The sequence below is a fragment of the Schistocerca serialis genome, chromosome 4 (genome assembly GCF_023864345.2).
Source record: "Schistocerca serialis cubense isolate TAMUIC-IGC-003099 chromosome 4, iqSchSeri2.2, whole genome shotgun sequence".
Taxonomy (NCBI): Eukaryota; Metazoa; Arthropoda; class Insecta; order Orthoptera; family Acrididae; genus Schistocerca; species Schistocerca serialis.
Window position 1 is genome coordinate 949,524,078 of NC_064641.1, and position 27,072 is coordinate 949,551,149.

Genomic DNA, 27,072 nt, shown 5'->3' on the forward strand with positions numbered 1-27,072 from the left:
TGGTAAAATGAAACGCTAAAGACGCGCTTCCTCAGGTATGAAGGATACATAAGCTCAATACTGTAGGTAAAATTCGAAGCTTAATTTCTGGCGCTGTCTGCGTGATGGAATAAGTGTCGGGCCTTGTAATACAATACAATGATATACGCAACGTACTCCTGTACAAGGTAACCCATTTGAGGTAAGTTTTAGGTGAGATCTGGAAAACTGCTCGATTTTTTCAGCTACCGGGAGGATCGTAATTTTTAGGTGGGAGAATGGCTAATTACACTTCTCCAAGTTTTCGGTTTGCTGACTATCTTTTACCTTTGATTTACTGTATGCAGAATTCCAATGTATGACTGGTTGTTTTACCCTCTTATGATTAACGTATTCAAACGCCTCAGATGTCATTACCATACCTTTTTACTCTGTTAATCTAATTCTTCTTTGGGTATCCAGATTGTGTGATTTAGAATTCATAGTATTGATTGGTGGAATACGATTTTGCTTTAAGTTTTCAGAAATCTGTCAACAAAATTTCCTGTCCTGCGGAACACCTCAACTGTCGATTACATATTTTGTCTTCTTTTTTTTTTCTTTTACTTAAATGTGATGATAGTGTACATATTCTGTCAAATATATGAGGCATAACATGCACTCTTTCCAGTATAGTTCATCTGTCAATGTCAGCTTCCTGCTTTGACTTTTTTCTTTCTTTTTATAATTTAATACCATGGCAGTTAATTGTCCAAGTATATAACAGGCTACTTCATGAATGAGACAGATTGTCACTCAAAAGATGCACTAAGTTTTTTATGTAATGAAACTCAACGCGGTAATGAGTGAGCCACACAAAATGTTTTTCGGTGTTACCTAATGTAATCGAAAATGAACTGACTTAAGCTCTCTGAAAACAAAAAGACATATTGTTCAAATATATTCATGTAGTATGCACAAGTACTAGTAGGCTTAAATGTAAGTAAATTTATACTTTTATTTAAATACCATTGACAAATATCAGACCTGATTATTAATGCAAACACCTGTATTCACTCCAAATATGCCTCCATGAAATGCTTAATTTGCCATAAGTATGTCTGGAGTGTAAATATTCCATTGTACAATTTTCCTGTATAAAACTGATGTACTTCATACTTTGTAGAAATTGTTTACAAGTCAGTAGCCAAAGACCAATAACCATTAGGGATATGATATACTCTGAGAAGATAGTCAACTATTTTCCGTTTCAGATCACCTAAAATACTCAAACACTTCAGTGTGTAAAGTCTCAAAAAATTATTAACATTACAGTAAGTCGTAGCTTTCCATATTACGTACGAGACAAAACACAGTGAGTCTTTTTCCTCACAATAATGCCACAAATTATGAAGTGCATTTTTTTTGAGAGGGTAGGAGATGTCTGCTGACATAAGTTCCTATATTACCCAAAATTAACACAATATATTGTTACAAAATACTCGTTCACCTCAGTAACCACCCTCTGTGAAAGAATCGCCGGCTTCTACGACCTTTTAACAGGAGCCCGGAACGCAGTTACCCACTTCTAGGTTAATTGCAGTGGTAGCCCGTTAACTCCCACACAAGAAGAACTGTGAGCGAATACGATAACCGACGTCTGACTGTTGAGTGGTACTTAAGATAAGTAAATAAATTAGTGAAATCAAAGTGAAGTAGAAATTAGAAAATAAATGAAAAACATGGTTTAGTTTAGAAGAATTACACACTGGCAAACAAAGGACAAAGCAGCAGTGGGAATGGCCGGCGCTTGCAAGTCAGCATAGCACGTTCAGGAGACGCTGTCTATTCAGCCGTCAGGGCATCGCCCGACCGGCTCACGTCAAGAAGATTCTTCGAGAAGCTTTTCAACGTGACAGACGAGGCACTGACCGTGAAGTCGTTCACCTCCAGTGAACTGAAGTGAATAAATACGCTAGACGCAGTGGGCCCGACAGACGAAGGAAGTGAAGAAGAGTAGCAGTAGTTTTCAGTCAGTTTCGGTGCTGAAGACCGTCATGCAAGAAGAGACTACATCATGCACAGACGCACCAAGTCCGCCGCTGTAATGGAATAGCAAGCAGCACCCTCGGCGCCAAAAGACAGAAGTTAAAAGGTATTTGAAGTCTGATATTTAAGTACCCGGGTGACTCGTGAGGACGGGAAGGAGACGACCTCACTTCACCAGTCACCTGTGAGCTGGGACGAAGAACTGACAGCCGAAGACTGGCAAGCAGGAGTCCTTTGTTCGAGTCCGGAACACTGGCCTTCCCCCGTCGCGCCGCTCCGCTGGCCGACGCACAACACACGCGGCCGCTTAGGCCGGTATTACACTATCAAATTTCTTTGTCAAATATCTTTGTCCAATATCTTTGTCAAAGATATTTGATGGTGTAAAATGTCAAATGTCGTCCAATATTTGATCAAATCTAGAGCCTCGCTGTAGATTTGATCAAAGAATTCGCTTGTCTTCTGTTCACTGCAATGTGACATGTTACCACATGGAGCGCTAGCATCGCTGCACTCTGTCGTCTGTAGTGTTTTTATAAACATTGCAGGTAAATACAATTGGTGTGTGCCGACAACTACAAAATTAATAGAGATGTATGAAGCTGATGGGGCGCTTTACAACGTGAGGCACGCTGAATACAGAAATAGATTACGAAGGTTGGAGACCTGACCTAACCTAACCTAACCTAACCGAACCTAACCCTCTCCTGTAGCAAGGAATCGGAGTGTTACAGTGAGCCTGTCTTCTGCAGATGTAGCAGTTCTTAAGTGAATATTGTGCTTCGTGATATGAGGATACACTTCATTGAGCACATACAGAAACGTATGCTCATTCATTCTTAAGTAATTGATGTACGACTTCACGTCCTTCACTATAAGTTCACATAAGTTTTGTTGAATGCTTTTATCGTGTCATCGTAAAACCCACGGCTCTACCCAGGTTTGTTTCCTTTTTTTCCCGCTTCTCTTCTGCATATGCACACAGCGCAATTGTGATACATGCAACTGCTGTGGTTAATAACAAGTTGTTGTTGTCAGCCATCTTGAACTTTGACGAAAAATTGGATGACAGTGTAATACCCCTTCTAGCGCTACGTCAAAGATCTTTGTCAAATATATTTGATGGAATATTTGATCACATCTTTGATCAAATCTTTGACAAAGAAATTAGATAGTGTAATACCGGCCTTAGAGAAGAGAAACACTGGGTCGCAACATCCAAGGTATCACCATCCGATGCACGACTTCGCTCGCAATAATTAAACGGGCCACCTCGCGCTGCGCGTCTCGAGTCAACTGGGCGAGACGGCGACACGAGATACACACTGCCACGCGTAATCAGACGCCGCCGCTGCCGCAGCAGAAGGCTTCGCAAACGACACAGCTGCCGTTCTCCGAGCCAGAACATCGAGTAAGGAAACAGTTGTACGAAACTTGCAATAAAAGTTATCTTATGTAAAAATGCTGTTTCGTTCTACCTCATACCCGAGCCAAGGAAGAACCCACCCTGCCCACATGTTGTTAAGAGAGAAAAATTAATTTATTTAGTATTTTCACCCTGACATAATGCTTTAGAATCAAATGCCCTTTGCAGTAATGCTCATCCTGACAATTGACTAGCATCAAAAGAGAAAACCCAGTTACATTTAGTGACAGAACTGTTACATGACAGTTATTTCCATAGTCGCTCGATTTCCTTATGGTCACTATTCGTACTAGACGCACATACTGTTGACAAACAATGCGATGACTCTAGGGAACTCCCGTGTACGTGAAATGCCTACACGGCCGCTCCCATCAGCCACCCTTCTGACATAAGCTTTGTTTGGCTGAAAGTAGGGGCTAGTGACAGCCCACGAAAGAGTAGTACACAGTTCTATGGACAGATGGCGCGTAGTCTCACAGTAATTTCCATGACCTATGGAACATCTTCAAGATGGTCTCTGTGCCTCTCCTTTGTGGCTAGATCTCAGATAGCGAGCATCGGCAAACAGATGACGCGAGGCGCTGTTGGCAGTTACTGAAATAACTACTATTATATAATCCGTTCATCATAAGAATAAACCTTATGTAAACATTGCGCCTTGTATTCTTCTTCGTTTGCTTCAATCTCATTGGATTTCGTTTCACGTAGAACGGAAGCTCACTGGATCTCGTTTCACGTGGAGCGGAAGCCAAGCTGTGGCCAGTACAATCAAGCTCGATCATAAGGATATGTTTGTATGTTGTGTTGCACGCACGTAGACTGAGCGGTAAAGTGCGTGACGACAGCTTCACCGGCGCATTAAACTTGGACGGCACTGGCCAGCCAGCGGTCCAACTAGCCTGCGCTGATGTGATAAATTGCAGTTCAGACGTAAAAAGAGACGGGAAAAGAAACAACACAGCTTCGAATGTCATTTAATTTTTAAAGGGAATGAAATAATATTCGGTAAAACTCCAACATTACCGCGTCAGACGGAAAGTGTAAAAATGCTCTCGTTTTCTCTAGACATAGTATTCTAATTATACACTAGAGTGATGAAAATTACTAACTTAAACACAACTTTATTGTTCTGAGCTAGCTGTGTGTGATGCTAAAGCATACTGCAGGGATTTCACCGTTCTGTTGAAGGTATTAATTACAATCAGCCGTCTTGTAATCTCTTAGCTCCTTCCCTATCGGAATCGCAGAAATACATTTCCGTACTGGAACTGTCATCTGCTACGTTGATAACGAGTTGATCAACAACAGCCACCGAGGCGCCGCATTTTCTCCTCTTCTGTTATGACGCGCCGTTATATGTGCCGCCAACGTTCGGCAGTGACACGTGAAAAAGCTGCGTACTTCTGGCAGCTTAATAGACGTGTTATTTCTCGCGATAAATCTTGGCTCCAGATCACTTCTGTTGAGTTAATATTGTAATGGTACAGTGGCAATTGCAGCATTTGTATGGTGTGCTCGATGCTGTGGAAATGATTGTTTTCATGTTTCTGCGACACATATGTATACATACGTATCTACATCTGTGGTATAAAACAATGGACACAGTCCAAATAAAGAGTATTTAGCTTTTCAATTTTGCCTTAAAAATTAAATCGCTATGTTTTCTTAATTTAAACAACCTTCATTAACAGTCTTTCATAAAATATCTATATTTAAGAAATTGTATATGAAATGAAAACACGAATTTCGAGTTCAATATGTAATTAAAAACAAGAAGACTTGCATCATTCATAAAAAAAACCGATGATGAATTTAATAATTACGAGATGTAGGTAATTCACATTGAACGATATAGAAATTGACTCCCGCGAGACTTGAACCAGTGAACCACTTACTGATATGTATTATCTGATATGTATTATAAAGTTAAGACGCTACCCTTTTTTTTTCCAACTTGGTTTGTCACCACAGATTATAATATGATACCACGTATTACGAAACTTTCAGCAGCGCAAAACACACATTTAAATTTTATCGTGGCCAAAATACAACTAATAACAGTATTAGAATTTCTTCATGTGTTACTCATTTCGTCTATATGAATAATCATAATCGTCTCAAGGCACGTGAGGGCTTCGGGCCGCTCCTTGCGTCCCCAATCCATCTAAATTCTTCAAGCCTTAGCTCAAGTTTTATTTTCTTCCTAAGTACATTGTCATTTTCGTTTGTGATTATGTGCAGTGTCAGCTGACCAGCCAGCGTGTGAGGGATATTTGAGCAGGCCTTCGCGGCTATCGTGGCGGCATCGGGGCCAACGCAGTCCCCGCCGTACTTCTCCCTCAGCGCCTGCCCCCTGCTTCTTGCCGTCACCCCTACACGTTCCACAACAATAAGTTGAGCAGCTACATGTTTCTTATCCTATACCCGACTTCTGGAAATGGATGTTAAGCAAGTTTCCCAATCGTACAAATAACTTACAGGTTTGCTGCCGGATGACGTCGTCGAGTACCGCCGATATTTCCGCAGGAGCGCACCCTGCCATTCTCAAGGCACAAATGCCCAAGGTCTCACAAATTTCCTGATTGTAGTTTGTGATCTTTTAATGAGAGTGTGTGGATAAACTCATTTTCGACGAACGTTTGGGACTTTAGTAGGCTGTCATCACCTTTCTTGTTAACAATGTAACAGACACAGTTCCCGAAAAGCCACATTATGGCGTTGGTTTTCATGTGGGGATAAGCTACCTGATCTGGAACCAACAAGTCGAAGATTTCTACATATTTACTATCAGTTTTTACAAAACTATTTTTCTTTTGATGTACTTCCATCTGTCTAAATAGCGACAACATGTAAATCTGCGTCTAGGCATTTTTGACATTTTGTGTCTCATAAACCAATAGCATTAAGTCTCCAATTTGTACTTATCACATTACTGACGACTCTGTACCAGGAGTCCTTCACTTCACTTGATAAAACATTTGTGGCAGATTTTTCCAGACTGTCTTCCAATTCTTATCTGGAAATTTCTGTTAAATTTTGTTCCGTTTCATATTATGCATTGACACTTCTACGATCGAACGGTTGTTTGCGCCTGACTGGTATCTTCGCTGAATTGTGATAGACAGTAGCTGAGTTCGATGTGAAATTGTCGTACATGTTTTAGTTTAGGATCGATCGATGCAACATTCGTCGGCGGATCGAGGCGAGGGACCTGGGCTCTGTCGCTTTCAGCAGTGCAGCAGTGGCGGTGTCCGTATGGTTTTCAATGAATTTCTCTTTAAATACAAAGCTGTTTTTTTCTTATAAATATCTATTAGACCTAGGCCTCCTTCGCCCATTTTAGCGTTAAAGCACTAGATGCGACGTGCCATATACACTCACATTCTCCAGTGCAGCTTTCAAAACACTCAGATCTTCTCTGCTCCTAACACACCCAAATCGTCTGCATAGCCGCATGTAACTTTTTTGGTGCCCATAACCAAGTCACTGTGTAACTTCCTTACACTACCACAGAGAGCAACGTCGATAGCGGGCTTCCTTGTGAAACACCTCTTTGAATGTAAATTTCTTTTCTGCGCTGGCCACTTACAACTGTTTTCATCGAAATGCCTCTCACCATATTCCCCATTACTCGCAGGAATCTGTTTGAAAAACCCATTTTAAACAATGTCTTGAATAGGCATTTATGACTCACACGATGAAACACTTTTGCGAAATCGATAAATACTAGGGCTCCTTTTGAACTGATGGTAGAGTAAATTGCGATAGTATCTCTATACTCACACTTTGGTCTCTACTTACCACGCTTCAGAACATTCGTTACACGTTATTTGGCGGCACGGCCTATCGGCTTGTAGTCGGTATTCAGCGGGTATATTGGGCGTGTTTTATTGATACCTTTGGTACGCTTCCCTCTATGAATAAGGTTTGTAACACTTTCTGGGAAGTGGCCCTCCATTTAATACTTCATTTACAATATCTGTAAATTTTCCACCGATAATGTCCCAGAGTTTTCTATAAAATTCAACAGGCAAACCGTCGGAACCAGGTGTTTTATTAGAAACCGTAGCAATCTATAAGCAATAGATCTTCAATTGCGAAGGATGTCACAACATCCGTGTTCTCAAGCAGTTTCATTGTACAGTTTGGAGAAGACACGTTGCACCACACTGATTATGCCATTTTTCTCTTCCAGCAACACATTGTCTCCAAAGATCATTTTGTCGATGAAGGACTTCCGCTCATTCCGCGCGAGCATCAGCAGATGATGTATCGAGGCACTCTCTTCTTGTAGGGTCGTTCTGGGGTTAGATCGTATTGTTAGACCTCCGAGCTGTTTTCGTTTTAAAGCCAGCAGTTTCGCTTTGAGTTTTTTGATTTCCATGTAGTTTGCAGTGGAATTCGAAGGTTGATCGTAAGAGCTCCTTGATACACGTATAGTAAAATTCCATCGTGTTTTTTGTTAATTGAACCCTCTCTTTCCCAGACTTAATCATTGCGTATCTTTACTTCTTATTTGCACACGATGTCCACCAGGGAATATCAGGCTCTGGGAAATGCACCCCAAATGATTCGTATGCATTCTTCCAACTCGTTGTCGTCGAGTCTATTCGCATTCAGCTGCCAATGACTACACCGCCAGTACGTTTTCTGTTTGCTCAGTTTGATACAACATTTCACTGCACAGTGATTTGTAAAACTAGCTGGGATTACTTCAGCAGAAGAGACACTTCGTTCCAGATTATGTGTTATATATATTTTGTCCAGATGGCTTGCTGACACGTTGGTGACGAATGTAAACTTGACAGTAGATGGAAGAGTTCCCAAACATCCATCATTTGGAGATTTTTAACTAAATCAGAGAGTTCGCGAGAAAAATTGAAATTTGCTGCCTGGTCTCTAAGTGGCCTACACAGGTCCAATCGCCACCTATTATGTGTTCGACGTCGTCATTCAGGAGGTACAAAATATCTTGTTTAAAGAACACGGCCATTTCCTGTTTGTAACTATTACCAGATGCAGCATAAATATTAATGAATGTCAAGTAAAAAAATCTGACAACTAATCCCTCTATCTGATTCTAAATGTTTTACATTTGCAACAGGTATGGCTTCTGTAACTAAACAGGCTGTTCCACACGAATTTTCGGCTGCCGCATTTAATATCTCTCGATAGCCTGAAATGCGAAGATCCTTAAGATTTACTTCTTGTAACATTGCCACATCCATGTCCGATTCGTACAGGAACTCCTTCAAAGCACTGACTTTCGCCGGAGATTGCATTCTATTGATGTTTAAGGTTGTTATACGTCTGATTCATGTTTGTAGAGGAGGAAGGAATAAATTATGTCATTTATCAACCTCCGTGATTCAGATTACAACGGGTGCTTCACGGTGACAGGAGAGTGGAACGCTGAGCTGACATTCGCACAACACAATCAGTCAGACAGAGGACGATTCTTTCCTGGAGTACCTTCCAACGCTGCGCCTTCTGTGCCTACGTCATCTGCCAGCACCGTTGTACTCTCCGTGGCCTGCATCGGAACATCGTCTCCTTCAATATCTTTTGCCCAGTCCACGTTACGATTCACTTCGTCACTTCATCATTTCCTCGTGACATGTTTTGCTGGGATCACGGTTTCGGCGATAGCTACATCGTTCGTTTATCCTCACGCACTAGTAACAGCACCAGAAACACTGCCACTGACTTTGCCCTTAGCGTGTTTGGTGTTTTTATTCTCGTCAGAATTACCTGCACTCTAACTTTTTTATTTTTGCATCTGTGGCAGTTTCTCTAGTTTTAGGAGCCAACCTTTCTGCCTTGGGATGAGCTATGCGCCTTTTCTTATGTTTCAAAGTCGATTCGGAATCGTCAGACAACGCAGATTCTGCTTCTGCGCTGGTTACTGTGTCCCTCAGAGGTTTCTGTCTATTTGGGTCACTAGGTTTGACAATGAGTGCAATAACGACACTTTCCGTACTCGTGTATGTACTCGCCTCCGGACTGCCTTCCGGCAGAGGCAGCTGAGTAACGGCGTGCACTACGGATGGGGCAGGTGTCGCATCTGTGACAGGCGTCTGCACTGGCTTCGGCTGGTCAGCAATGGAGCGGACGAGGATGTACGTGCAGTCTCCTGTTGGGAGACAGGTGCCGTCTGGTGTGCTCGCTGTGTTGTTCCACGAGAGGGCTGCCTCGCGGGAGGGTCGTTAAGAGTTGCGGCCACGTCGGTGGCAGGTTAACGGCCGGAGCGACTGGGTGAGCCGCGGCAGCTGGGCCGCGCGACGGCGAGTGCGTGGTCCGCAGAATCTCGGCTGCCCATCGTGTATGACCAGTGCTCTACAGCCCGACACAGTGATGAATGACGGGATGTGTTCCACCAGATCAGTTTTCTCCTGTCGAACGCATTTCAGCACAGGCAATGGAAAACCGCTACCCCACCTTTCGTCAGTGACTGTATATACCCATCCACATTGACTGAGGCTCGACTAGTATGATCAGGTGGAATCTCAAAAGATAACTCTCACACGCGGGCAGTACGGAAGCCCTTTCCTGCGTGCGACCTTTCATCTCACTAATACTCCCATCTGCGTGAGTGAACAGCAAAGTACCGCCACATTTTTCTACAACTCGATTTCACAGTTCGTTATCCGACAGTTTGATGTAAACCACAGCAGCAATCTGCGGCACTAGAATTCCAATTACGTGAGATAGGGGGATTCCTGTCGCTCCAGAGACAAACATATGAATTTCAAGTGAACTAGTCTTAGGACATTCACGATTGAACGACAAGTTCATCGTATCTCTACGAGAAATTATATTCATCTTCAAAAATTAAAGAAAACAAGCTAAATACTGTTACAGTACAGAGGTACAAACTGCAAAGTAAACACGCTTGCCTCGCGAGCGACAGCCACGCAGACGTCGGAAAAGCGAACGGCTGTCTTCAGGCACCTCCGCTGCCGCCGATTACGCTGTCGCTCTCGCTTTCCGACATCGCAACCACACGGCAACACAGTTTAGAGGTGAACTTATACTAATTTGATGTATTTTTCACGAGCTACCCGAAAACTGATGGTTGTTGACGTTACTAACCAGAGATATACCGATTCCGCTATGCACGAATATGCATTTGTATGTCAACTGCATGTAACATAGTTCCTCGGAAAAATTCAAAGCCGATTATCTCTCTAAATTTATAACAAGCATTGAGAATAACCTATTTCTCGGCACTTTTAACCACGTTCCACACGCGTGTCTCACTGTGGAACGGGACGCAGACTCAGTCATTTTCATACTGCGTATTAACAGCGCGACAATCAGACCACAAGACTGCAGAGACTGTGACTATAACGATTTTTTAAATAAAAACTGCCTAGCTAGAGCGTGGTTAAGGACATCGTTGATGGCTGTTAATACATTTGAATATCTTAAAGTTTCATTTAACGTAACTTACCTAACACATAGGTGAGACCTACTTCCGAGGGCGCAACAACAGCCGTGTACGTGTGCCACGGCTTCTGACCGATCGTCGCGTTTGTGTTTGTTTGGATCAGGTTTATTCTTATGATGAACGGAGTATAGTATCAGATGAGCAGTTGTTACAGCAACTGCTACTTCTCAGTACGCGGTTATTTCTATCAGGTGTGTTACTTTTTGCCACCTTTAACTCCCAGACTTCCTGCTGCGTCAAAGATACATAGCTGCTTGATTGGTCGCGATACTTCAGGAATGACGAGTGCATTACGTGTCATTCCTGATTATGGAAATGAAGCACGATTTATGTATGTGTTTAATCAACTATAAGACGAAAGAACAGAATATAATGCAGTTTTACATGATGTGACCTGTCTTTTCCGTCAACTTAAAAACCCAAAGATGAGATTAACATCTTGTAACGTCACCATACTGCATAAAATGAAATTATGAACTGATTAATGTATTCATTTCCTTTCTTAAGAAGAATAGCCCCTAACACGTTTATGCCGCTGCCAACGGTATGGAGCACACCACACTCGGATCCAAAAAGTGAATGGATGCAAATCGCCTGCATCCTTTTTCAGGGCACTGCACTGTCACCCATGTTAAGCGATTCAGGGAAATCACGGAAAATATAAATCTGGATGACCGCAAATCTATCTGACATGCAGTCATCCAGAAATAAAGTTCCACCGCTTAATCCTTACCGTGGAAAGTTCACTCTGTACAGAATTGGGTCACGTGCAACGTCAGTAATGACCGCAGCATAACCTGTTTAAACAAATAAATGAACAACCTCCTGAAATCTTCATAATTTACACAAGCACTGGTGTGCAAAACGTAAGGACGAAGGTCAGTTCCACATCAAGTATCGCTGCCATGCAACATAGCTTGATGACACTTGGGCCATACATATAAACAACTGTTGCAGCATAGTACGGCAGATATCTGAAAGAAATACGCAATGAGACGAATAGAAATAACTGCATCGAAGTCTCCGCGACTTGTGGTGGTCCTTCGGCCGTTATAAAAGGCGGGACATTGTCCATAAAATGGTGTGTGATCGGCCCCAACCCAAAACTGTTCGCTGGGATTTAAGTTGGAGGAACGGGCGGACTAGTCCATTTGCTGAACATCCTCTAGTTCCAGGAGCCCTACCACGTGCACGGTTGGATGCTGTCTCGTGTGCTATTGTGGTCTTCAGTCCAGAGACTACTTTGATGTAGCTCTCCGTGCTACTCTACCGTGGGCAAGCCTCTTCATCTCCGAATAACTACTACAACCTATATCCTTCAGAATCTGCTTAGCATATTCGTCTGTTGGTCTCCCTCAACGATTTTTACCGTCGACGCTTTCGTCCATATCAAATTGGTGATCCCTTGATGCCTTATAGCCTGTCCTGCCAACCGAACCCTCCTTCTAGTCAAGTTGTGGCACAGATTCCTCTTCTCTCCAGTTCTATTCAGCACCTCCTCATTAGTTACGCGATCTTCAGCATTCTTCTGTAGCACCACATTTCGAAAGCTTCTATTCTCTTTTTGTCCTCACTGTTTATCGTCCATGTTTCACTTCCATACATGGTTACACTCCATACAAATACTTTAAGAGCAGACTTTCCAACACTTAAGTCGATACTCGATGTTAACGAATTTCTCTTCTTCAGAAACGCTTTCCTTGCCATTGCCAGTCTACATTTGAAATGTCCCCTTAGAAAAATTATAAATGACTGTGTTTAAACTGACACACAATATTTTTAGCGCAACGCAATCTGACTTTCAAAAATCCCTACAAAAGAATGGCCCTGACTAACATTAACCCACACCTTTCACAAATCACTTACCTCACCAAAAATCTTCGTTACTCGAACTACTGCAATACAGCGATCGCCACTACTGCCAGCTAAATAAAAGATTCAAACTACTGAAGGCACTAACTACTAATAGGCATAGTTAGCAAATGAAGGATTTTGATACAGAACAAACAATGTATTTACCTTACTAGTGTTCAAAAGTCATAATATATATAGCAGTTCATGACATCCAGTCTTACAAATTTCAAAACTCCGCCATCTCTCTCCCCACATCCACCACTGCTGGCGGCTCACCTCCAACTGCGCAACGCTACGCACTGTTCACATCCAGCTGCCCAACACTACAGTGGCAGACAACAATGCAAACTAGCCACAGACTGCACACAGCACAGACAGTGATTTTCATACAGAGAGCGCTACGTAACGTTGCCAATAAGAAAACATAAACAGCCTACTTACATAGCCCCCATGCTCCCCACAAAAAATTTTACAAATTGGTTTGGGCAGTGGCCAATAATGATTTGATAGAAGTTTTCATAATTACAATAACAAAGATATCAAATGCACACACTTATTGATACAATGTTGGTCAAAAGCTAAAATTTTCTCAAAGTCCATAAAGACAGTCCTGATCATTCATCACAGTAAAACTGCCGTTTCTTTTCTCAAAGCCTGAGCAGTAAAAGACAATGCATATGGAAGTAGTGGATTTACATGCAGTCTTGAAGTAGTGTTGTCCTTCCAACAGAAAGACAGTGCTGACTCTTGACATGCAGACAGGTAATGGGCCGCAACAGAGCAAACCCACAGCAGAGTCAGTCGAAGTTTTGAAGAATACTGGTAGGTAGGTCATCACAGAGCAGACCCACTGTAGTCCTGGTAGAGATTACGGTATTGGTGGGCCACCAGAGGTGCAGACCCACTGTAGTCCTGGTAGAGATTGTGGTATTGGTGGGCCACCAGAGGTGCAGACCCACTGCAGTCCTTGTAGAAATAATGGTACTGGTGAGTCAGCAAAGGTGTAGACCCACTGTAGTCCTTGTAGAAATAATGGTACTGGTGGGTCATCAAAGACGCAGACCCACTGTAGTCCTTGTAGAGATGGCCAGCAGCCATCTGTTGTGACTGTGCAGGTGCACAGTCACCATTGAAGAGTCTTGCGGATAATATAGCAAGTCCATAACCACTCACAAAGTTTTTGGAATTGTCCTTAGAACCAGCAATGCTGTTATCCAGTCCCTTGCTGAATTATTAACACACATGCAAACACTAACAGTCCCTACTTCTCACATATTGTCCATATACTATGACCAACAGAAATGTGTGCAGTGAAATGGAACTTACAAGTTACTTGATGAACTGGTATCAATTACAATTTTATAACATAAGAATACAATAACAAAGGTACAAAATACATCATTAAAAACATAATAATACAGATAACATTTATAGTAATAGGGGCTTTACAAAAGAATAGAAATAAACATATACATCAGTTACAGGAATTATGACATAAATAAATACATAAAAGATCAGAATAATTATTGAAACATCAACTTCACACATGAGCATTAAAACAAAACAGAATAAATAATGTCTAAATATCTTTACAAAGTAAATAACATATTATTAGAAAAATTCCACAACATAACTCATATCAGCTAAACACATAAGGACAGGAAAAACACAAATAAACAAGGGTACACAAACATATAGCAGAATAACACAGGAGGAAAGGACAGGGTTTGTTTTCAGTGTAACATTTGGTACTGCAGTCCAACCCAAAACTTCATTCCATAGATCTTTCGTCTTATTTCAACCTTTTCTTCCACCAAAAAAATCCTATCCAAGCATGCTTTCTGTTTTTTTTCACATATTTCTTACCTCATTATTTATTTCCAAGAAAATCCTACCTAAACCTGATGTCTCTAAACTCTACTTTTTTGTTCATATCCTCTTTCAAAATACTTTTTTGGCCAAACCATTTTCTTATAGCTTCTCAATGCATTTCTTCCAATTAATCGCAACTCATTCTCTTATATAGTCTACTCCCTCTTAAGCTAACTTAAATCTACTGAGCTCAGATGCTAAACTAAGGGACAACGCAATGCAGCAGCACATAACAAATTAACACAAACAGCAATGACAAAAAAATTCAAATTTGCAAAGCAAGCAGCAATATTACAACTAATATAAGGCAATGAGCAGCAAACAAGAAAAATAAATCAGTAGTAAAACTGGTTTAACAGAGTAATGTAAAGTGAAATTAAGTAACATTATGCCTAGCAAAGAGCAGCAGCAAATGAAATAACTTATATCTAAACATGACAAAGCCCAAGCAGAAAAAATATTACAGTAAAAATGGCCATTTTTAATACCTATGTCACATCTTAACACTAGGGTGATGCATCACAAGAACTAACGCTAGCAGATAAGTTACCAAATCGTAAAAAAATTATTTATGCAATTCCTGTGAAGGGAAATGTCTATTTATGTGCCCTCGTTTACTAGGAAGTAGATCATAAATTTATAATTGACTGGATCTGTAGGCATAAAATAACCATATTAGTACATCTATTAAATTTTATTTTAACCAATGCTGCAGTGCAGCTAGAAACTAGATATTAAACAAAATGAGTAAATAAATACATAAAGCAAGCCATATGACATTTCTCTTAACTAGCAAGACAATAGCCATGAAATGTTTCTCATCGTTTCATTAGGCATTTTAGTAAATATCATAAATTAAGAGCTCCACAGTATAATCATATATTTTCAAGTGTGAGCGTGTCGTATTTGCGATGCTTTCTACAAAGGAATGTCAATAGCGAGGATAATGGCCTCTTTTTTTTTTTCTCCACCTGTGCCTCTGAAAGGCACACACTAATGCTTTTTTCCAGGCGACTGTCACGCAGCTGGTTGCCCACGACGCATTACGTGCAGGTGGTCACTTAACTTTCTTACCGAAATATTTATGACACCAGTTTGCACTACAGTGACAGTCTGATATAAAAATTTCACAGGTCAAGAAGTTGCGTTTCAAATCTGTAGAAACAAAATCCTTTAAATATAACAGTGTCCAAAAAATTTTCGCCAGCATAATGATACATTCACACATTTACACACATTTCATAACTCTTAAAGTACGATTCTTGGTTTCCAACATCCTTTTCCACAAATCAGAGTCCCTAACCACTACTCATTACTCCTTACCTTATCACACATATACATATTCGTCGACACTTCTTCAATATTTCATCTTAATAAATACGTAGCATAATCAAATTCGTCATATAGCATCAGCTTATTGATCATAAACATACCTCAACAGCATAATACACATCGTCGTCGTAGTAATAACATCATAGCACCTCAGTCAAATCTCAGAATCGTTGTAGCTTTCTGCAAATTTCAAAACCTAAAAAAAATTCTCTGCTTATTTCAATAGTGTCATCTACCTTAAACGTACTTTAAAAATCATGATCCCACACCACATACATCATTCAAAGCTCTCATAGTATCGCAATGGTTCCGAAAAAATATGAACAGTTCACAAAGTACAGACAAAATACAATTTCGTAAGTGTGAAGTAATCCAACTCTGTAATTGCGTAAACATGTGTCACTGATGTAGTAAAAAAAATGCTTATCTCTCACTTAAATGATCAGATAGCTGTGTAATTTGTGTGTTAGAGAAATATGGTACCGATGTGTAAAGTTGTATAAGCAAATACCATATTAGCTAGGGCTCCTTGTGCTTGCCAAACACATGGTACACAAAGTAAGCGTGTACCCCCATGAGGATTAATGAATAATACCCTCAGGTGTTTCAGATCACAGCAATGGAATGAAATGTATCATGGAAAACCTTTGTATCATTGTACTTCAAATATCTTTAAAAATAAATGTTTTAAGTACAAAATTAATCACTCAAATACGTGTACTGTAGCTCTAAACTGTGCGTCTTGTTGTAAGATAATCTCCATGGAAGTGTCGTAGTTATCGTCCTCCGAAAGCTAAGTTCCGCAAAAGTCAATGTACTTACCTCATTATAAACAAAAGTGAAATGCTTTACGTATAGATATCTTAGTTATTGCGCTTATTGCCGTGATGAAGAAAGTACTGTGCTGTAACGTATTGTTGAGAAACGGAAAAGGCTGTCTCCTTGTAGCTATACCACAAAAGTTACTACTAAAACATGTTTTACTTTCCAGAAGAATTCAGAAAAACTGTGCAGATATGAAACAGAAACACCGCAAAAGCAACATTGTAAATTGTCACTCATTAGTAGCATCGTGATAAAATCGTGTAGCTGTCACATAAACTAACCACTGTATCATCTGGTATCTCACAGAAAGTACTTTAAATCCAGAATGTATTTTCAAGTAAACCAAAATGTTGCATTAAAATCTCATTAGCAGTACTGGTAAATTTTCTAAGTATGTGAGCCTTATAGACGTTACGTAATCGTGCAACTAACAAGCAAAAATGTACACACACAATAACACTGTGTCGTCTGTTCACAATAACAATGCATTCGTAATTTCTGTTTAAATAAGTTCTCTTGGTTCTTGACTGGATATTTAACTTCAAACATTGTTGCATGTTAACAGATTCAAAGTCTGACAAAGCATACTAGTAATGTAAAGTGAAAAGTTATATGACAAAGACAAAGTTAAAAAGGAGATTATCTTTCAATAAACGGTTTTACATGTGAAATGTGGTGTAAACCTTTACTCTTCCTAGTACACAGAGTTTCAACTTGAACGCAGTTATCATACAGTATATGTCAGTAAAGAATACTGGAATTTTTCTCAATGTTGGCGTCTATGTTATTTTTCTCTGAGCCAGCCGGCGCACGTGGCTGCCTGCGGTGCGAGTCATTGTCTGTCTCTTTGTTGGCGCTCGCCGTTATTGGGATTAGGAGACCTAACTTCTACAAATTCACCTTGTTGAGAGCGCCCTGCTCTGTTTGAATCTCGCCAGTTCTGATGCAATTCAGCTCTGTCGTTACGATAATATAGTCTGTCCTTGTCATGTCGGTAGATTAAATAGTTTCTTTCTTGTCGGTCACGTGGTGGAGAATTTCTCCCTGAATCGTAACTACGCGCTGGACCGTTGCGTCTAAAGTTATTCTGTCTCCCTTGATAATAATTATTTTGGTTCCCATATTGTTTGTTTCTATGGCTGTCTCTGTGATAGTCATTACTATGGAAATACGATCTCTCTCTGTAATTATTTTTACTCTGCCAACGATTGTCATACGGGTGGTGTCTGTTTTGGTCACGATTTACATTGTAAGAATAGCCTTGTCGTGTATTATTTCTTTGATCGCGGAATTGTGACGGATGTGACATGTAATTGTTGTGCTCCTGTTTTCGCGTTCTGCGATTGTCAGTGTCAATTTCCAGTTCTTGTAACAGTCCCTGAAAAGCTTCAATGTCGTCTTTGCAACGTCCTGCTAAAATAATATGTCGTAAATGTTCAGGCAGTTTGATTAAGCAAATGCGGATGAGTTCTGAGGGGCTGTATGTCTTTGAAAGATACTGATTCTTATGCAACATGTCTTCAAAATATTTCATAAGACTGGAAAATTCAGATTGTTCGAAACGTTTCATCATTATGATGCTTTGTTTTACTCGGTCTTGTGTAGCGTGAGACTAATACACTGAGAGGAAGGCATGATAAAATTCTCCTTCACTGTGACAATCGTGAACGACCAATCGCATTCTTACAGCTGGTTCATTCTCCAAGTAACCACACATAAATTATAACCTGTGCTCCAATGACCAGTTGGGAGGAAAACAATGAGAGAATTGATGAAGCCATGCTTGTGGATGAATGTCGTTGTCAGAATTCTTAAATGTTTTGAATTTACGTGTAGTAATGAACAGCTTATAGTCAAAATCATGGTGTCGGCAGGTCGCACATCGCTCATTGTTACTTCGTTTCGGCGGTTCCATCTCAAAATCCAATGCGCCTTGCCATTTTCTTTCATAATTTCCGAAGTGTCCTGTGTTATTATTTTGTGGTTGTTCCATATTTCTATGTCCCTCTTCCAGTACTGGAGCGCGAGTGTCCTCTGAAATATGTAAGTCTTGTATTACTTGTGCCAACTGATCTTGTACTTCCCAGATTTCTCTTTTGTACTGTGTATTGATTTGATTTTGATTTTGTTTGAATTTTCTAATTTGTTCATACTCTTCAGTGTCCATGAAGGCTACAGGTCTTGTGTCATTCAGATCATCATCTACCTTTGTAGATAAGTTAGTGAACTGATCTGAAAGTTCGACTACTTTATCCGTTAGTGAAATTATTTCCTCTGTGTGTTTTATTGAACCAAGTTTCGGAGTGTCCATTTGTGTTGAAATCGTATCTACTGTGTCCTTTAAGTTTTCCTGAGTTTTTGCAAGTTGCATAACCGAATCGGTAGATGCAACTGAGTCAATTTTAGCTTGCAAGGTGTCGTGATTTTCATGAACAATAGTTTGCAGTTCTTTTATGGCTGCTTCGTGATTCTGTAATGCATTTTCATGACGCGAAAAAATAGGTTGGAAATGCTCACAAATTTGTGTTTTTACGTCATTACAGACTTTTTTACACTTCGATACAATGTTATGTAACTCAGTAGTTAAATCTTCACGTGTTTGTTCAAGTGTGGTGTCTAACGTTTGAAGCTTTTGCTGTGTTTGTCTCTGATTTTGTTCAAGCGTTGTGTCTAACTTTTGTAGCCTTTGTCCCATTTGTTGCATTAATTGTAATAACAACACACTGGTGTCTGAAACATGTTCCTCATTGCTATTCGGCAGTGCATTTGAACCGGCAATATTCGCATTTTGAAAAGCAGAAAATGTGTCTTGATTTATTTGAGAAAACGGTGAGGACGCAAAACCTGAATCTACAGTATTTGCAAGATTATGTCCTGTCATTTCGGAATCCTGAGGCGAGCTGTTGCCGACCGATCGATCGATAATGCTTCCCTGTTCACTAATTGTTTCACTCCCTACACCATTATTTGCAGCCCGCTCAATTTCCCTATGCACAATTACCAAATTACTACTTTGAACATTAGTTAATTCATTACATGGTGGCGCTAACACACTGCTTTCGTCTTCGCTGTCATTTCTCAGTTTACTTTGGAGCCTTGTATTAGGTTTTTCACACGCCATTATTGTCACAATATTCCGTACGACAACACATAAAAACGCAATTTGAAGAGAAAAAAATAAGAGAACACATTAACATAGCACTGAAAATAATATCTAGTTAACTGCAAGCGCAGCTACGAAATACTTGGTGCAAATTTACATGCGTGCCACACCTCTTTTAATGTACAACAATGAAAGACTGCAACTACAAAGAAGATTCTCTCTACAATTACGCGCTAGCAATAAACAAAATCTACACTAATTACACAAACTACAAGAAGAAATCAGAAGATTCCAGTGAGGTATCCTCGGCTAAGGGTCGACATATGAAACGTCCCCTTAGAAAAATTATACATACATAACTGTGTTTAAACTGACACACAATATTTTTAGCGCAACGCAATCTGACTTTCAAAAATCCCTACAAAAGAATGGCCCTGACTAACATTAACCCATACCTTTCACAAATCACTTACCTCACAAAAAACCTTCGTTACTCGAACTACTGCGATACAGCGATCGCCACTACTGCCAGCTAAATAAAAGATTCAAACTACTGAAGGCACTAACTACTAATAGGCATAGTTAGCAAATGAAGGATTTTGATACAGAACAAACAATGTATTTACCTTACTAGTGTTCAAAAGTCATAATATATATAGCAGTTCATGACATCCAGTCTTACAAATTTCAAAACTCCGCCATCTCTCTCCCCACATCCACCACTGCTGGCGGCTCACCTCCAACTGCGCAACGCTACGCACTGTTCACATCCAGCTGCCCAACACTACAGTGGCAGACAACAATGCAAACTAGCCACAGACTGCACACAGCACAGACAGTGATTTTCATACAGAGAGCGCTACGTAACGTTGCCAATAAGAAAACATAAACATCCTACTTACACATTTTATATCCTCTCTACTTCGACCATAATCAGTTATTTTGCTCCCCAAATAGCAAAATAAATTAGGAAATGAGACACTTAAAGTTAATTCCCTCAGCATCACCCGATTTAATTCGACTACATTCTATTATCCTCGTTTTGCTTTTGTTGATGTTCATCTTATACCCTCCTTTCAAGACACTGTCCATTCCGTTCAGCTCCTCTTCCAGATTCTTTGGTGTGTCTGACAGAACTACAATGTCGTCGGCAAGCCTCAAAATTTTTATTTCTCCTCCATGGATTTTAATCCCTACTTCAAATTTTTCTTTTGTTTCCTTTACTACTTGCTCAATATACTGACTGAATAACATCGGAGATAGGCTACAACCCTGTCTCACTCCCTTCTCAACAATTGCTTACCTTTCATGCCCCTCCACTCTTACAACTGCCATCTGGTTTCTGTACAAATTGCAAATAGCCTTTCGCTTCCTGTGTTTTACACCTTCCACCTTCAGAGTTTGAAAGAGAGTATTCCAGTCAACGTTGTCAAAAGCTTTCTCTAAGTCTATAGATGCCAGAAACGTGGGTTTCCCTATCGTCTAAGTCATAGGGTCAGTATTGCCTCTTGGTTCAACATTTCTACAGAACCCAAACGGATCTTCGTCGAGGTCTGCTTGTACCAGTTTTTCCATTCGTCTATAAAGAATTCGTGTTAGAATTCCGCAACAGTGACATTAAACTGATAGTTCGATAATTTTCAAACCTGTCAACACCTGGTTTCATTGGGACTGGAATTATTATATTTTAAATTAGCCATCCATGAAAGCGAAGTCAGGGCCGAATGCACCGCTGAATAGAAGCACACAGGAAAAGACAGTAACGTTGACAGGTGAGTGTCCAAAGGCTCGGAAGTCAGTACACCAATGGAGCGATATGCCTCCCCACGCTTGGACCACCAAAACTATGGCGTTCAGCAACGTTCTTGTGTGCATTGTCTGTTCCCACTTCTCGTCATATGAAGATACGTCCAGAATCACGTCGGACATGACATACAAGAAACCATCATTATTGCCTTTGAATAAAAGTGTCATTTCTGTTCGTCTCATTGCGTATGTCTTTCCGTTACCTTCTGCACTATACTGCAACAGCTCTTTCTACGCATGGTCCAAATTTCATCGAGCTATGTTATTAGGCATTAACGCATCATGCGAAACTTACTTCTGCTCTGGATGTTTCCACACCTATGTATATATGTAACGCGTAATATGTAAATGACTTCGTGTTTCGATATTTTTTCGCTACCGGTGTGGGATTTTATTCATCTGTTCAAGTAGATATATGGAATACTCTGTGAAGCCTTTAGCAAGATCATCAGAGCACAATTGTATTGATCTTGTGGTCTGTAGTTCGAAGACAGGTTTGAAGCGTCTCTCCACGCTTGCCTGTGCTGTGCGAGCCCCTTAAACTTTGCATACCTACTGCAGCCTGCGCCGGCTTGCTGTATCCGTCCTCCATTACGAAACTGATGAATCGCTGATGTCTCAGAACGTGTTCGATCAAAAGATCCTTTCCTTCATTCAGTTTGTTCATACGTTTTTTCCCAAATTCGATTCAGTACTTCTTCCTAGATTGTTCGATCTGTCCGTCTACTAATCAGCATTAATCTGCTACACCAATTTCAGAAGCTTCTATTATCTTCTTATCAGAACTGTATATCATATGCGAATCACTTCCTTACTAGGCTGTCTTGAACATACGTACCTTTATACAGCCTCTACTTTGGTCATAGTTACTTTGCTGGCCAGACAGCAAAAGTCATTTACTAATTTTAGTACCTGATTCTTTATCTAATTAACCTACATTACTCCACTCTTACTTTACTTTACTTCTCGTTTATAATATCTTCTGAATATACTACTCAATTCCACTCACTAGTCTTTTTGAGTCGTTTCCCAAATATCACTGCCTGCATTTGCACAGGTTGTGGGTGGGAGAGGGGGGGGGGGGAGGCTAAGAGCCCCTCTCACTCTCTTCTCAACTGCTGCTTCCCTTTGATGTACTTCGGCTCTTATAACTTCAGTCTCATTTCAGTACGGCTTTTAGATAACTTTCCGGTCCCCGTATTTTATCCCTAGTGCCTCAAGAATTTCAAAGAGTGTACTCCAGTTAACATTGTGAAACGATGTCTGTTAACTAATTGCTCTAACTACAGGTACGCCTTTCTTCTTGTTTCTGAATAAGAAGTGTGAGGTCATACACGTGAGTAGAATACAAATTCATTAAATTTCGGTTACACGATAAATCACACGAATTTACGGGTTTTCCATTCAACTAAATACCTGCAAATTACAATTGCGAATAACTTAAATTGGAACGATCACACACACAGTGTTGTGGGGAACACTTTGAAGATGCAACAGGTCTTCTAAAGAGACTGCTGAAAAAGTCTACAGAAGGGTAGCTCGCTTTATATTATCGTGAAATAAGGGACAGAGTGTCAGGAATATGAAAAGGGAGTTGGGGCGGCAATAATTCAAACTAATACGGTTTTCAAGCGTGCGAGATCTTTTCACGAAATTTCACTCACCAGCCTTCTCCTTTGAATGCGAAAATATTTTATTGGTGCCAACCTACATAAGGGGAATTATCATCGTAATAAAATAAAAGAAATCAGAGTTCGCACGGAAGACTTTAAGTGTTTGCTTTTCCTGGGGGCTGTAAGAGTGTTCTGGTGGCGAATAGTCAGAAGGTGATTGGAAACCCTCCTTCTAGGCACTGAAGTGTAAGTTGCAAAGTAATCATATACATTGGCTACTATATCTTTGATGGGCAATATTGCCTCGCCTGTTCCTACGTGTTGTACCACGAGGTTGGTAAACAGAGGAATTCGTTTCACTTGTTTGCAAGTCTGACTCGTTAAACTGGTGGTTCCATACTATCCACATCCGTCAGTGCAGAATGAAATTTTCACTCTGCAGCGGAGTGTGCGCTGATATGAAACTTCCTGGCAGATTAAAACTGTGTGCCGGACCGAGACTCGAACTCGGAACCTTTGCCTTTCGCGGGCAAGTGCTCTACCAACTGAGCTACCCAAGCACGACTCACGGTCCCTCCTAACAGCTTCAATTCCGCCAGTACCTCGTCTGCTATCTTCCAAACATCGCAGAAGCTCTCCTGCATACCGCTTCTCTCCCTGCGTATTTTTGTTCAGCCTTCTTATACGATGGTGGGGAAATATAGACAGAATATGATGACAATGGAGAAAGATTGATGGAAATTTCTGATAAGTTTGATCTGAAAATCACCAACACATTTTTAAACAGAAAGATATTCTTGAATGTACTTTGGAACAGAATATAGAGAACTTCGTTATGTAGTAGATTATTTTATCATTAGACAACAAGCAGTTTCAAGGCAGCAGATGTTAGATCTTATTGAGAATCCCAGTGTGGATCACATCATTATCTAATAAAAATGAAGAGTTTTTGTCCAGGGAAGAATACAAAGAATGATACTAACACTACTAAAACGAATTGTGCTGAGAAAGCTCCAAATATACATTTACATATTGACAGCCTTCAAGATGAAAGGATAGTAAATTATTAAATGAGGACAGATAAGTATATCTGAAGGAAGAAACAGTGGAAGGAAAGGAACAAGAAGTGAAGGAGATCCAAATTTCCGAAAACGAGGTGAGTAAGGTATTAAGAACAGGGAAGAATGGTAAATCACCTGGACCAAGCAATATCAATCTGAAGTTCTTAAAATATGATGGTGACAAAATTGTGAAACGAATAACATGGTTATTCAATAAAATTGTACATGGTGATTCAGTACCAAAATAAATGAATCCAGGATATACTATCACATTTAAGAAAGGGGATCTCAAAAGATGCTCGAACAATCGAGGACCTTGTGTTATAAACAAATTAATGAGAATTTTTGTAAAAATAATTAAAAGTAATCTGGAAATAAATCTCATTTTCATAATTTTTTACACTTTCTAAATTTTGATGTGTACTTCGTAACCACTAAATTATATTCAGAGTCCATGTCTTCCTCTGGAAAGTCTTACAGTTTAATATCTCGTTTCTAAATCTTTTTCCCACCATTATAGAATCAGTCTGAAGCATTCTAGTCTCCAGGACTTCTCCGTGTAAACAGCCTTCTTATATGACTTTTTAAACCAAATGTTAACGATGAGTAAATTAAGCTCGATGTAAAATTCCATCAGGGGCGTCCTCTTTCATTTTCCCTCTCTTCCTCCTACTGTGGAATTCCACTACCTGAATAATTTCTTTCATCATACATTATTTCAATCTCATCGGCATTTGCGGAGCTAGGTGGCGTGTCACGGGTATTAGTTTTTTGTCTGGCGTGGCTACGATATTGAGTTCGCTGTGCTGTCCGTAGTAGCTAACTCTCATGCCTATTTACTTATTCGTTATTAGACCTACTCCTGCAATACCCGCATATGATTTTTTATTTATAATCATGTACTCCGGTTCTTCCTACCACGTAATTGACGGTTTTTCCTATTTTTAATCTGTAGTCAAAAAGTAAAAAAAAGCTGTCATGGATAACACAATACAATATGCATGTCTTTTCATAGCTCATCATTAGTTACTGACGCAATTAATATTATGTCCTTCAGCCGTTTCCCATAGTATCGCCCCATCTTTTTAGTAAAGTTTTTAAATCGGCATTTTATGTGTATATATACACTCGTAAAAGCGTGATACAGTCGCTGCTTTTCGGCGGTCTGTGATTAATTAATGCTGACACTAAGCACAGAAATACTTTTAATCGTTTATCTTGATACCCACTTTCTATTCAGGAGCCTCGAAGTCACAAATGGCACGAGATTGGAAAGCCGCAGAACGCCATTAATCGAGGGCGATGTTATCCGGCGGCTGCTGCGCTTACGAAGCCTGTAGCGGCGATACGATAAATCCATTTGGCTGAGTCTGCATGGGGCGAGGATTGATGCGCTGTCACCCGTTATTAGCCTTTTGTGGACCAGAGTCAGGCCTGAGTGGCGAGTGGGGGCGTCAGAGTCGCCGGTGGGGGAGGGCCGGAGGCGGCTGCCGACGCTGTTGACTGATGGAGTCCAGGGGCTGGAGGCGTAGTCCCTCCTTCCCTCCTGCCTCCCGCCCTACACGCAGGACAGCGGATTTTAATCTGACCGACACACAATTTCGAGGTCACAGCAACTGGGTCGCCCTTTTGAACCCGAAATTTGCAAACTGCCTGGAACTTAATAGAGATCCATAGTGTTGCACCTCAGTGTAGCAGTAACTTCCAGTTTCAGACTCCGTTTCTTCCCTCGGAGGTTGAAGAAACCTTCCTGCAGGTTCGATTTTACAGCACGAGAAGTCAGTAACTTGGTGAAAGATATTGCAGAGGGGGCGCCAGTGCAGGAAAAAAAAAACTATATTGATTCTGCCGTGTGCAATGTTTTCAAAGAGATTTTGTGTGAGCTACACTGCTCCAAGAATTTTAGCTGTGGATAAAATCTTTTCTTCTCACATGATAAAATTAAATATCAAGAACCAATCTCATCTTGTTAAAATAATTAGAAATAAGTTTCTGTAGATTCTGCGATCAGTTTGGGTTTAGGAAACATAAAGACACCAGAGAGGCACTTCTCACGTGGAGAGGCTGAACAAAAATCGAGACACGATGTTAGGATCGTCGTTCCAGAAAAAGGTTCGACAGTGTAAATAGCTAAAGAGTTTGGAAATTCACAGAAAAGTAAGTGTAAGTTATAGGGAAAGGTTGGTAATATACAGTAGGAGCCAAAAGGGAACAATAAGACTGGAAGACGAAGAACAAAGTGCACTAATTAAAAGGTGTGTAAGGCAGGAACGCAGTATTTCGCCCCTGTTGTTCAGTGTCTATATCGAAGAATCGATGATGGAAATAAAAGAAAGGTCGAAGAGTGGTATTAAAATCCGAGGTGAAAGGATATCAGTATTAAGATGCAGTGACGACACCAGTCTCCTCAGTGAAAGTGGAGAAGAATTACAGGATTCGCTGCATGGGACAAACAATCTAATGAGAGGTGAATACGGATTGAGAGTAACCCCGAAAAAAGATAGTGCTAATGAGTGTAGCAAAAGAGAACATGGAGAAACTTAACACCAAAAGTGGTGAACACGAAGTAGACGATGTTATGGAATTCTGCAACTTTGGAAGCAAAACAACCCATGACGGAAGGAGCAAGGACACAAAAAGCATCTAACACAGGCGAAGAGGTCAAAAATGGCTCTGAGCACTATGCGACTTAACTTCTGAGGTCATCAGTCGCCTAGAACTAA